Here is a 13,952-nt window from a genome sequence, read left to right as displayed (position 1 = left end):
GACTTCATGCTGACTGGGGAATTTTGGGAATTGAAGTCTACACATCTTCCTTTCACCAAGGTTGAAAAACACTATTCTAAGTGCCTGTATACAATTTGGGATGAACACCCTTTGAATGGAGTGAGAGTAGGAATGGATTTCCAGAGAAAAAACTGCAGACCACAGGAACCAGAAGCACTACTCAGGTGACCCTGAAGACACAGATCAGAGGTGGGTTTCAGCAGGTTCTGACCAGTTCTGGAGAATTAGTAGCAGAAATTTTGAGTAGTTCGGAGAACCGGTAAATACCACCTCTGATTGGCCTCACCCCCATCTATTCTCTGCCTCCCGAGTCCCAGCTGATCAGGAGGAAATGGGAATTTTGCAGTATCCTTCTCCTGCCAAGCCACGCCCACCAAGCCATGCCACGCCCACCAAGCCACACCCACATAACCTGTAGTAAAAAAATTTGAAACCCACCAGTGACACAGATAAACCTCCAAGTACTTCAACAACCCTTTAAAAGGATGCAAATGACCAGCTGTCTGCAAGGAATATAAATCCTTCCATTCCACACTATCCTGTCAGAGCTGAAGAAGCTTCTTGGATGAGAAGCGAAATGTCTTCAAAGAAAAAACAAGGAAGTCCAGTTGGCTCCTGGGAGAAAAAAAGAAGCACCTTTGGGACTATTCTAAAGGCATCTGACTAACCATTGTCAGTCAGCATGGAATTCTGGACCATTTATCTAAACTAGTAAGCTTCTTCTTATGTTCATACCTGTTCTTAATTCCAATTCCTATTTCAGGGAAATAAGTTTCCCATCTGACGTGAAAAGAGCAACCACTCCAAAAGCATCCACATGGTGGTGCTAGTGACTAGGGAAAGAGAAGATGAGTTTAGCTGCCAAAGTGACTGAGGGACAAATTGGATTTGATTATTCTGGTTATCCACATCTTCCTATCTAATCCTGATTTGATTACAGTACTGTGAAGCATTCTATGCGATGTTATCTTTGAAAATTATTTAGCAGTTGGATGTGGTACAAAATGCAGGTGAAAGACAGAGGGATCATAAAATGCCTGCACTGAAAAATTTGCATTCTTTGCCTGCTGCTTATTAGGCACAATTGAAGGATTTGGTCCTGTCTTTTAGAGCCCCAAACAACATAAGGCCTAACTGATTAAGGGATTGTTTCTTATTATAAATCTGTCCAGCTGTCAAGATTTGCAGGAGGGTCCCTTTTGAAGATGTTCTTAGAGGCCCCCATGGGAAAGGGTCTTCTGTATTGCTCAAACACTCCCTCTCACCATTTAGAACATCTGAAAAAATGCATCTCCTTCACCAGTCTTTTAATTGTTAAATGAATTTAGCATCTGTTGTAGGGTTCCACTTAAACTTCATGTTTCACTTTTGGTGTGGTTTTTGTATTCTTTTAGATTTTTGTTAGCCAATCCAAATTTTGAATTTTTTCTAGAGTAGGAAGATGGAGGATAAATTAAAAAATGAAATGAATTTTATAATAAAAGAATGAAAAAAGGTGGGTTTTGACAGATATTCAATAACACATCCATTTTTAAAAGAGGAAAATAGACAGAGCTCTCCAAGGAGACAACTTCCATCTTAGGAAGTTAAACTTTGCTTCGATTGTCGTGGTCCACACTCCAAAAGACAGAGAAAGTGCTTTTTGTGAGGTTTCCAGTTTAAGAGATGCTACAGGTGCTCTAAGCATCTTACACAGTGGTGAAATCCAAATTTTTTTACAACCGGTTCTGTGGGTGTGGCTTGGTGGGCGTGGCTTGGTGGGCCTGGCAGAGGAAGAATACTGCAAAATCTCCATTTCCATCCCACTCCAGGCGAAGGATACTGCAAAATCCCTATTCCCTCCCCACTCCTGGGGCCAGCCAGAGGTGGCATTTGCCGGTTCTCCAAACTACTCAAAATTTCCACTACCGGTTCTCCAGAACCTGCTGGAATTCACCCCTGCATCTACATATTTAATTTTGTTTCTTAAACCTCCCTACTTGCACATACAGACACAGACACAGATACACATACACACACTTGCATGCAAAAAGTGGAAGAGCTACTTCTACTTTAAGGAATTCAAGCTTCTGGCAGAAAATCTGTGGCTCCTGGATCTGTGGCATCCTGTGGGATGTCTTAAATCCTAGTTTTAAATGGCAACCTTCCCTGCCCAGTGCAAGTCAAGATGCACAGTCTCAAAAACAGTTGTGTTATTTTGGCACACAAAGCAGAAAATCTTACAAGTATCTGTTTGCTATTTTTTTCATAAATTTCGAAATTAACTGTATGAGATACTGCTTCACTTTGTCTCCTTGCTGAAATAGCCCAGTATTTCCTTGATTTCTGATATTTCCTAATCACATGTGGGATTAGAACCAAAATGACATTATTCATACATAAAAGAGACAAAGACAGTGAATTGGAAGTCCATTTGGTGGAGACACACATCATAGCCCTATGCCATTTTTTTCAAGGAGAATCCATAATCTGTATAAATTGTATAATCTGTATAAGCCATATATCTTGCATCTATGATTCTTCCTATCAAAGGATATAACAATCTGATTAAAGCTCTTCTCTAAAAGGAATGAACGAAATGAAAGAAAATGAATGAACGAAATGAACGAAATAAAAGGAATGAACGAAAGGAATGAAAGAAAGAATGAACAAACACTCACAATTAAGTTAGAACATCATAGAACAGGGGTGTCAAACTGGCGGACCTGTGGGCCGGATACATCACAGGCAGGCCACGCCCACCCCAGCTCCATGAAGGGAAAAATGTCGTGAAACATCACGTGATGGCAACGTGACACAGCAAGTTTGACACCCCTGTCATAAGAGCATAGAAAAATAGAGTTGGAAAGGATCTTGGAGGTCTTCTAGTTCAACCCCCTCCTCAAGCAGGGTCAGATCCTATACCATTTCAGATAAATGGTTGTAATGTCTAGTCTTTTTTGAAAGCCTTCAGTGATGGAGCACCCACAAATTCCTTTGGTTGATTGCTCTCACCATTTGGAAATTTCTCCTTAGTTCTAGGTTGCTTCTTTCCTTGGTTAGTTTCCATTCATTGTTTCTTGCCTGCTATCATGTCTTCCGTAGTCCTTCTTTTCATTATATTAGACAAACCCAATTCCTGTAACAGTTCTTTGTATGTTTTAGCCTCCAGCCCTCTAATCATTCTTATTGTTCTTCTCTGCACTTTCCAGATTCTCAGCATCTTTTTTATATTGTGGATGCAATATTTCACTCATCTTACTAAGGCTTTGTAACGTGGTACTAGAGCTGTCAGATTTCGAGGTCGTCTCAAATAAATTGCATTTCAAACAAAGTCTTTGAAGAAAACTCCCATTTATTTAGCACGACATTCTAACTCCGACTGCATCGCAGCCAACACTAACTTCCAGACCTAAAACCCTCCCTTTCCGTTCCCCACTCTCCTGCACTCATTGGCCATCTTCCAAGTCACTCTACCCCTAATCTACTGCTCCAGCTCAAAGGAATTTCCCCCCTCCCATCCCATCTCCTAGGGGATATTATCTCGAGGGAAAATAAGTAGATGAAAAGTCAAACGTCCCTTTCCAGACGCCTCTGCTTCTCCTTCTTATGTCAGCACTACAGTAAATGCAGCTTGAAGTGCTGACAAGAGCTTCACATGAACTTGATTCTATCCCTCTATTAATATAACCTAGGATTGCATTGCTTTTTGGCTGCTACCGCACTCACTTGGCACATATTCCTCTTATAGTTACTGGCATTAAATCAAGTTTCACCTAGCCTGTACCTATTCAGTTGGTTTTTATTTATTTATTTATTTTATTTATTTGTTTGTCAAACATGTACAAGATAACAAGTATATATATATATGAACATAAACATGAACAAAGGAAGTAAATCTGCTGCCAGCAACAGCTGCCCATCGCCCGGTGCGCTCTCACAGGGAGGGCCTGCTCTGGGTGCCGTCGGCTAGACAGTGTCAGTTGGCAACCCCTAGGGGTAGAGCTTTCTCTGTGAGCGCACCCACCCTCTGGAATCAACTCCCCCTGGGGCTCCGGTTGGCCCCTGACTTTCGCACCTTCCACCGCGAATTAAAAACATGGTTGTTTACATCGCCCAGCCTGGACTGAGAGGGTTTTTAGAATTTTGGGGTTTTAATATAACTTATATACGTACATTATGTATTTTATAATTTTAACTTTGTTTTATTGTTGTGAGCTGCTCTGAGTCTTTGGAGATAGGGCAGCATATAAATTTTATTAATAAATAAATAAATAAATAAATAAATAAATAAATAAATAAATAAATAAATAAATACAGATAAATGGGGACAGTAAGACAGGGATGGTAGGCATGCTGGTACACTTATGCACGCCCCCTTTACGGATCTCTTAAGAATGGGTTGAGGTCCACGGTAGACAGTTTGAGATTGAAGCTGTGAGGGTTTGAGGCTGTAACAACCGAGTCCAGTAGAGCATTCCAGGCCTTGACCACTCTGTTGCTGAAGTTGTATTTTCTGCAATTGGGTTTGAAGCGATTTACCTTGAATTTTCTTGCCTAACTATAAAACCTTACTTTTATCTAGGTTGAATTTCATTTCGTTAGATAGTGCCCAGTTTTCAAGTCTATCAAAATCTTTTTGGATCCTGAGCTTGTCTTCTGGGGTGTTGGCTATTCCTGCCAGCTTAATGTCATCTGCAAATTTGATAAGTTTCCTTTCTATTCCCTTGTTTAGGTAGTTTATGCAGATATTGAAGAGTATTGGGCCCAAAATGGCACCTTGGGGTATCCCGCTGCTTACTGCTTACTGGGATTTTGTAAGTTTCTGAATCCAATTTTGTGCTTGGTTTCCTGAGAATAAGCCCCAATGAGCTTGGTTGCATTTACCTATTATTAGACAGGTTCATTTTCTAAGTATCCTGAGTTTTAACAGAGGTGTTCTGTCCCTGTCTCACATACGCACCCCCACAGACGGCCCGGAGTTAATAAGCCACACGACAAAATCTTTGAAGATAAAGCTGGCAGCAACCCAGTGGCTAGCTGCCAATTCAGACTTTACTCACACAAAACAAAGATTAGACTGCAAGCATTCCGATAAAGCAGGCAAAGTTTCAACAATACAAGGATTAGTCCAAATGCAGTCCAACAAGGCAGGCAGAAGTCCAGTAACACAGAGATCATGGATTATTTCTAGTTTTCGCTCGTCACAAACTGAACCGGCCACCACACCCACATTTATACCCTGTGGGGTGTGGTCCAGTGACTCAGCTAATCTCTGGCACGCCTTTCCCTCTGCTGCGCATGCTTCTCCCTGCACCGCTGCCGAGGATCCAGCCAGCACTTATCTACTTTGTTACTGTCCACCTGTGGCTGCGGGGATGTGCTTGGCTCTGAGCCTATCTCTTGGCCTTCGGTGTCCTCCGGAGGCATTGCCAGAGAGGAGGGTCCTGGAGAGGGAGGCCTTGCCAACTCCTCTCCCTCACTCTCAGAGTCTGCATCTGTCAATAGCCCAGGCTCAGGCAACGGAGCCACAACAAGAGGATCTTGGCCACCTGAAACAAAGTTAGTAAGCTTTTCGTTAGTAATTCAAACAATCTTAGAAATATTTAACAATTTTAAAGCAGGAATCTCATTATTGAAAACAGTATCTTCCCCCATTTTACTTAAGTTCTTCATTCATTTATGAGTACTTTCTGTAACAAAGCAATACATGTGGAGCTACAAGACTACAGATAATCCTCAACTTACAACCACCGCTGGGACCAGAATTTCATTGCTAAACTGGACAAAATGTCAAGTGAGTCATGCCCAATTTTAATATCTTTTTTTTTTTTTTTTTGGCCATGGGTGTTAAGCAAATCATGGCAGTGAATCACTGCAGTGAATTATGCTGCACATCTGGCTTGGTCCATTGAGTTTGCGTGTTGGAAGCCAGCTGAGAAGGTTGCAAATGATGATCATATGACTTTAGGATGCTCCCACTATAAGTATGTTCAAACAGTTAAGTGCAAGCACCAGTTGTAAGTCAATTTTTTTAGTGCATCTGTAACTGAAGACTTAAGTAATAAAACTGCAATTATGAGCAAATTAGATAAGCAATTGGCAGGACTCTTCACTGGATGTGATTCAAGCCGAAAGATGAATCACATCTTTCACTGATGATTACATGTGGATTTCTATTAGAATTTCCAGATGTTTCTGGAGAGAGGGAGGGAGGGCGGGGAGAAAGAGAGAGAGAGAGAGAAGGGTTTTGTGGTTCCTGGTTCTCTGCCCTAATGACCAGTTGGGTAGGCGTGGTTGGGGGGGGTGTCATGTGACTGGGAGTGAGTGACATTGAGTTGGCCATGCCCACCCAAATTTTGTGGCTCCCGGTGGGTTTTTTTTTCTGTGGGATACGGGTCCAAATGGCTCTTTGAGTGTTTAAGGTTGCAGACTCCTGCACTATAAGTATATTCAAACAGTTAAATGCAAGCACCAGTTGTAAGTCAATTTTTTAGTCCATCTGTAACTGAAGACTTGTGTAATGAAACAGCAATTATGAGCAAATTAGATAAGCAATTGGCAAGACTCTTCACTGGATGTGATTCAAGCCAAAAGATGAATCACGTCTTTCACTGATGATTACATGTGGATTCCTATTAGAATTTCCATTAGTGTTTCTGGAGAGAGGGAGAGAGGGAGGGAGAATTTTGCATATATTTGAAAATCTGAGAAATGACTTAAATTCTGCTTGTCAATTTCATATGCTTTTAGCTTTTTTTTATCAAATATTTCTCTCTAGTCAGAACCAGTCAACCATGCACTGCACAACATCTGTGAGTCTCTTGAACGGAAGATGTTATATGGTGCTATTATCTGGCCTCCTGCAGACAGTAATCAGGTGTCAGTGGACAGAGTAACCACAGTGCAAAATGTTGTAGCTTGCTCTTGTTTTCTTCACACTTGTGTAAAGGGGGGGGAAAAAGATGATTGTATCCTAAATTTCAAGACAAGTGGTTCAGTGATTTTAAAGGCTGGGTGGGATTTGAATATGGATTCCTATTGCTCAAGTCCAGCTGTTTAACCACTAAAACATATTAGCAAGTGCACTTTCATGTACCATTTTCAGAAGCCAGCAGAAAAACACAGTAATTCTCTAAGGGAAATCCAGAGTCCCCCTCAATAGAGGTAACAGAAGGGGATTCCCAAATGCTGTCTAAACATATTTTATGCAGTTGCCATCTCTCTCAATTGGGTATTCTGTACTTCTGCAGGCCCATGGGATGGGGAAAATAAATCTCAATGGCTATTAAGTTTAATCAGAAATGCTTTGACTGCACCACTGGACTCAGGAGCTACCGGTATTTCTATCTAGTTGTTCCAGTTTTGGAATCAAACCTGGTATAAAGTAGGAGCCTGATAAATGGCAGGACACTTATTTCCCTTTTTTTAAAGCTGCTATTGGAAGGTGATCCCCTATCCACCACCCCCCTTATACTTTTCCATTTGGTTGCTTTATATTATCCATATCAGAGCTGGGGTCCTGGCCTGATCTTGCTAGAGAGTATGGTATAGTTTGGTCCATCCATCAATATGTGAATTCTGGAAACCTTTAGTCAGGCTTGACCTGGTGCTAACTTCAGCTAGAAAAGCAGTATGAGAGATAACAATGAACAGCAAGGAAAGATCTGAATAATAACAAAGGTCTTCTGGTGTTATTTCATTATTTTCAGAGGTGTCTCTGGCTCAGATTATGGGGAGATAACACCTATTTTAGCTGAATGGAATATGGCTGTTTGCAATCCTGAGTGAGCTGTTAAGGGAAAATATTTTTCTTCAGTAGCATACCTGTAATAGGAAAGTCCCTTTTAATAGTTTGACCCAGTAAGAGGAAGGGATCTACAATCATTTCTGCATTATAGCTATCTCAGCTAAAACAGAAGACTTTCCGTACAGGCTTGACACACACTTCAATCACTGGAAATGAGCGAAACAATTCAACTTTCCACCAGTTGCCTAGGGAACATATTTCAGGTATTTGTGTATGTACTGTATGTATGCATGGTGCACAGGTGCAGCTGATGATAGGCAAATGATACAGCCTTGTATCCAGAAAGATTGTCCATCATATGAATGGAAACACAATAAATAAAATTTGTATAAATAGATTTTGAAAGATCAGAACAGAATACGGTAGCTTATTGGATCAGACTAAAAGTATATTTCAGGTTTCCCCAGAATTTTCTGCCACAGCTATGATGATTGAAGAATTCTGGGTTGCTTTAGTTCTCCCATCTGGAGGGTACCAAGTCAGGAAAGGTTTACCTATCTGAATAATTTATCCATCCCCCAGCAGAATAGGAGAGCAATATCATTTTCCCATTGTCTGCTTGCCCCCTGCCTGGATAACATAGATTTCTCCCTTTTCTTAAATCTCTCTTCTTGCAATCTATGCAAACTTGGTAGGTATCACCAGCCTGCACATGGAAGAGTGCAATGAATTCCGTAACTGTAACATATAAAGTTTTTCCTTTCATCTGTTTTGAAATATCTGGTAATTAGATTCCTTGAAAGAAGGAATCTGTCCAAAAATAACGATCTGGATCTCAGCCATAAATTAAACCTGATCCATTTCTGATTATATACATATTTACTGTATACTCATATATATTATATATTATTGTATATAAACTTCGTGTGTACAAATATACATTATTATACGATTAAAATACCTTAAATGACAATAAAATATTTCCAAAGTGGAAACAGAAAGAGCAAACAGAGAAAAAAAATCATTAATAAAACAGTAAAAAGTCAACAATATAATTATATAATATAATTAGTGAGTATCAAATATACATGCCTGAAAACTTCAATGCACCCAAAGAACTTTAGCAACAATCGTGATTAATCCTTACTTTGACAAATTGCTGACAAATGGACTTCAGTTAAAAATCTTGTTGCCAATTCAACTGGAACAAACTACAGGGCTTCTACAACACAAAGCTGTGGCTATGGAAGTGCAAAACAATCTCAATCTGGATACCAGTAGTTTTTAGATATAGGAGGTAGTATGGAGAGTACCAACCAAGTCACTTTAGAACTCTCAAGATAATTTCAAGTTCATAGTTAATGGTTAACTATATAATTTTGCTAAATAAATAACTAGTGCTTCTCAATTGATTGTGTACCATCAATTCAGATTCCTGGCAATCACATTGATACAATTTTCCCTATGACTATCTGACCCTAACCTGGTCTTTCAGGTCTTCCAACTGTGCCCCCATTGCCACAGTAACTGAGTCTGTACTGGTCACCCTCTTCATCTTTCCTTCCACCTTTCCCAGCATTAGAGCCTTCTCCAGAGAGTCTTCTCACTGGCCTTCATTAATATACTGCCATCTGTCTTGCTGGTGGGCCAGTTTAATAAGGTTCTAGTGAATAATGAATGAACATCTCTATGTGGGTCAGGTGCAGTCAGAACAGCTAGCCATGTTCTAATTTATTGTGAGCATGATAAAAAGAGTAAGCTTATCTCACTTTTTCTATCAAAACATTCAGGTCATCCAGATGATTTCTGTTTCCAGCTCTCAGATAGTCATATACACATTACAACACATGGCGGCCAAATTCTCTTCAGCAGCATATAAAGCCTGACATAACAGGGGTTCTTTGTAATATCCTTTTAAAATGGGTCTGTTTATATGTGATTTTGATATAGCTACAGGCTGTCCTATATTTAATGCTGCTGTGCGTTGACCATAATCAAGGTTTTCATTTCATTTCTGGATATCTAACTGACAGACAAGTTTGTTGATGGGATTTAAAAAAAAATTTTTTTTAAGTCAATTTAGAATTGGTCAGTTCACCCAATTCAGGTAGTCCTCAACGTGCAGCCATTTGTTTAGTGTCCGTTCAAAGCTACAATGGCACCGAAAAAAGTGATCTATGACCATTTTTCATACTTATGACTGTTGCAGCATCCCCATGGTCAAAATTTGGATGCTTGGCAACTGATTCATATTTATGACAATTGCATTGTCCTGGGTTCATGTGACCTTCTGACAAGCAAAGTCAATGAGGAAGCCAGATTCACTTAATAACCATGTTACAAATTTAACCACTGCAGTGATTCACTTAATAACAGTGGCAAAGAAAGGTTGTAAAATGGGGGCATTTGTTTAACAACAACGTAACAGAACGTTTAGCACATTCTGTTGCTAAATGTTTCATTTAGCAACAGAAATTTTGGGCTCAATTGTGGTTGTAAGTCAAGGACCACCTGTAATGAATGCTTCCATACAGAAACAGTACTTTGTAGAATAAGACATTTTACAAAGGATTTGTGATGAAGGCTGGATAGATCACAATCATTACATTAGGATGAGGAATACATGCCATTTTAGATAAAAAGGAAGCTGACAACTTCACCTGGTTGCTCCTTCCTATGCTCTTTCTCTCATAGTTCTGTCTCCTAAAGCACATGACAGCCAACTCTAGATGTACCCTAGGTATCTCTCTATGGGGTGATCTATTGGTGCAAGGCGACGCTGTAACCACTCACAACAGAAAAAAATGTCTCTCAACATGTCTTTGGGGTGATGCAAATTGGGTTGCTGGATGGCGCAGGGAGCCACTTTAGGCCTCATGAAACAGGTGCTTTAAATAGCAGATGTTTATCATTGAAGTAAGTTTGACTACTCTGTAGGGAAGCCATGATGCATCTATATCGATAATGATCAGAATTGTGTAGGGAACAATAGCATTCTATGCAAACAGATGTTTGAAGCCAGAAGTGAAAGTTAAAGAGTTTTCAAGAAACAGGGTAGAAAGGGTATTGATGCTTTTTAACTTTGGTGTTAAGAGAAGACTCTGAAAATGTTATAGAGCCAACAAAACGAAATAAGGGGTCATGTAATAATTTAGTAGAGATCTCACTAGAGGCATAGATAATCAGGCCCAGATTAGATACATGTGTTGGATTAGTTTTCTGAATAAATTACCTATTTGCAATTGATACAAATTACCAATGGTCAGCAAATTGCTAACTGTGTAGTAATTATTATAATGACTTTTAAAAAGAATACGATTGGGTTGGGAAAGGAGAAACCTTAAGAATGAGCAATTTCAAATGTATACTTCATATTAGACTATTCATGCAACATGGAGTACACTTCTGAAGTGTAACCTTCTTGAAAATTTGCTTAGTTATATCTGATGGAGGTTGCATTTTGAATTTTTATGATTACTGTACTGTTACTATACTTTTGCAAAACACACGAGTTGGTGTAATGGAGAAAAATGGTAGAATGGTCCAAACCACTGCCCACGGCAGGAGACCTTATATCATCCGAGACAAATGGCTGTTCAATCTTTTCTTGAAAACCTAGAGTGATGCTGCACCCACAAATCCAGGAGACAAGCTGTTCATTGGTTAACTGTTTTCACTGTCATGAAGTTTCTCCTTAGTTGCAGGTTGGATCTATCTTTAACAAACTTTCACCCATTGCTTCTTATCCTACCCTCAGGAGCTTTGGAGAATAGATTGACGCTCACATGTGGCAGCCCCTCAAGAAACAGAAGTCAGCTATCATGTAACCCTAATTCTTCTCTTTGTTAGATTAGACGTACCTAGTTCTCTTAACCATTCCTCATAAAATTTATTCTGCAGAGCCCTAATCATCTTAGCTGCTCTTCTCTGCATTCTTTCTAGGGTCTCAGCATCTTTTTTGTACCATGATGACCAGAATTGGATGAAGTATTCCAATTATGGTCTCACTAGTGCAGTATAAAGTGATAGTATCACCTCTTGTGATCTTGAGGCTATTCCTCTGTTGATGCAGTTTAGGAATGCATTGGCTTTTTTGGCAGCTGCAATACACTGCTGGCTCATACATAAGTGGGGGTCCACTAGGACACCTAGATCCCTCTCACAGTTACTACTGTTGAACCAAGTGCTACCTATTCTATACTTGTGCATTTAATTTTTCCTGCCTAGCTGCAGAATATTGCTTTTCTCACCACTGAACTTCATCTTGTAAGCTAAGGCCCAATGCTCAAATCTGTCAAGATCCTTCTGAATCTTGAGTTTATTCTCAATTCCCCACAATGTCTGTTGATGTCTTTTGCAAATTTGATAAGCTCTTCTATTTCTAGATCATTTATGAAGATGTTGAAGAGCACTGGGCCCAAAACACAAGCTTGAGGCGCACCACTGCATGCTTTGCTTCATGTAAATATAATTCCAGTGCAGTTGGTCAACCAACTGCAAAGCTTTCTGGTGGTGGTACTGTCTATCCCACATTGTTCTATTTTACTGAGAAGTAGGTTGTGGTCTACTTTGTCAAATGTCTTATTGATATCTAAGTATACTATATCCACAGTGTTTCCCAGTTCCACTAATTTAGTCATTTATCAAAGAAGACAATAAGGTTTCTCTGACATGATCTGTTTTTTAACAAAACCCATGCTGGCTTTTGGTAATCACTTTGTCCATTTCTAGATGTTCACAAATCTGTTGCTTATCTTTTTCAGGATTTTTCAGGACATTGATGTCAAGGTTATCTAGTTTCTTGGATTCACTAGATAACTATTTTCTTTGCTTTTTTTAATAGAATACTATGGATGATTTACACTGTAGTTTATACCCAACTCATTTCCAGTCAATCCCTCCTGTGCTTCTATCAAAATAAACTTTTTGAAACAAGTTCTAGAACTTTTTCTGTTCAGAATTAAGATTATTCTTTATTTATCAAAAAAAATTCTTGCATGCTTTCAATCACTTCTTGCATGAAATTGTTTTCCTCTCTGTTTTCTTTTGCAATCAGACAGGCACATTGCAAGCACTCTATTTGATTCTTCATCACAAATTCCAGCAGGCATCCTTAAAAATATATGTTAATGGGTTTATTGCAACCACTAGAAAATAAAAGATGCTGACCAATTCATTTTTTTAATATTGATGTTTTTGTGTTAAGAAACATTGTTTTGACACCAATGCATTTGTGATACTTGTTACTATTCTCAGCGGTGACGTATTCTCTATCCCTAGCCCCACCTCTGGACAATTTTCCAACAAGAGGAAAAATCCATGTTAACTTTCCAAATGCATGGGAATGTTTAAGTTGTCCTAAAAGGCAAATAAAAATATTTTAATATGCAAACCAGTAGATAGGCACTCCACTCTCTTTTCCACGGTTAGTCTCCATCCAACATTACAGAAAGGAGCATATACAAGTCACACAATGTAAATAGAGCAGTTTTGAAATTAAAAGATATTTCGAGCTCATTTCAAGCCAGAATAAGCAGGATGTGCATTAGAATATAAAATAGAGTATTCCATTACGCCTCCACTCCATTATAAGCTGTTATAAAACTATTAGAGAGTAGGGAGGGCTTTTAACTATGTTTTCTACAATATTGTAATTCACCCAGTATATTAGCACTGAAATTGGTTTGATATTTCTCAACTTTGAAAAAAACTCCAATTGGACGTTCTTTTAATTTCTATGGCAATAACACTATATTTTATTTACTAGAATTCGAGCATTTTAGTTAATCCTATCCATTGCTCCCAGATTACATTTGCAGTTTCCCAGCCTTTCCTGGATCATACCTTAAACACTAGAATCAAAATGGCCATATCTGAATTCTGAAGTGCAATTTTTGGCTTAAGCATAGTTATTTTGTATATTTTCCTAACTTCTACACCAAAATAAAAAATAGTTTAAAATGTTAAACCTGGTCACTCTAGTGCTAATATCAGGTGACCAGCCAAGTCACCTGAAGCCCTTGAAGGACAAAGAAACAAACATGAATTGCAGCTTTTAGAATCCAAAAGGAAAACGCCTTGTCCTATCCCAAGTGTTCTAGCTGCCCTTCCTTCTATATGACCTACTTCCTGTGATGGTTGTAACAATGACCATGAAAGGTAGAATGGCTTGAGCAATTGTGATTGGCCCCAAATAATTCCA

Source organism: Pantherophis guttatus, chromosome 1 (genome assembly GCF_059756535.1).
Source record: "Pantherophis guttatus breed Tessera chromosome 1, ASM5975653v1, whole genome shotgun sequence".
Taxonomy (NCBI): domain Eukaryota; kingdom Metazoa; phylum Chordata; class Lepidosauria; order Squamata; family Colubridae; genus Pantherophis; species Pantherophis guttatus.
The sequence above is the reverse complement of the archived record's forward strand: the minus strand, read 5'-3'. Positions refer to the sequence as shown.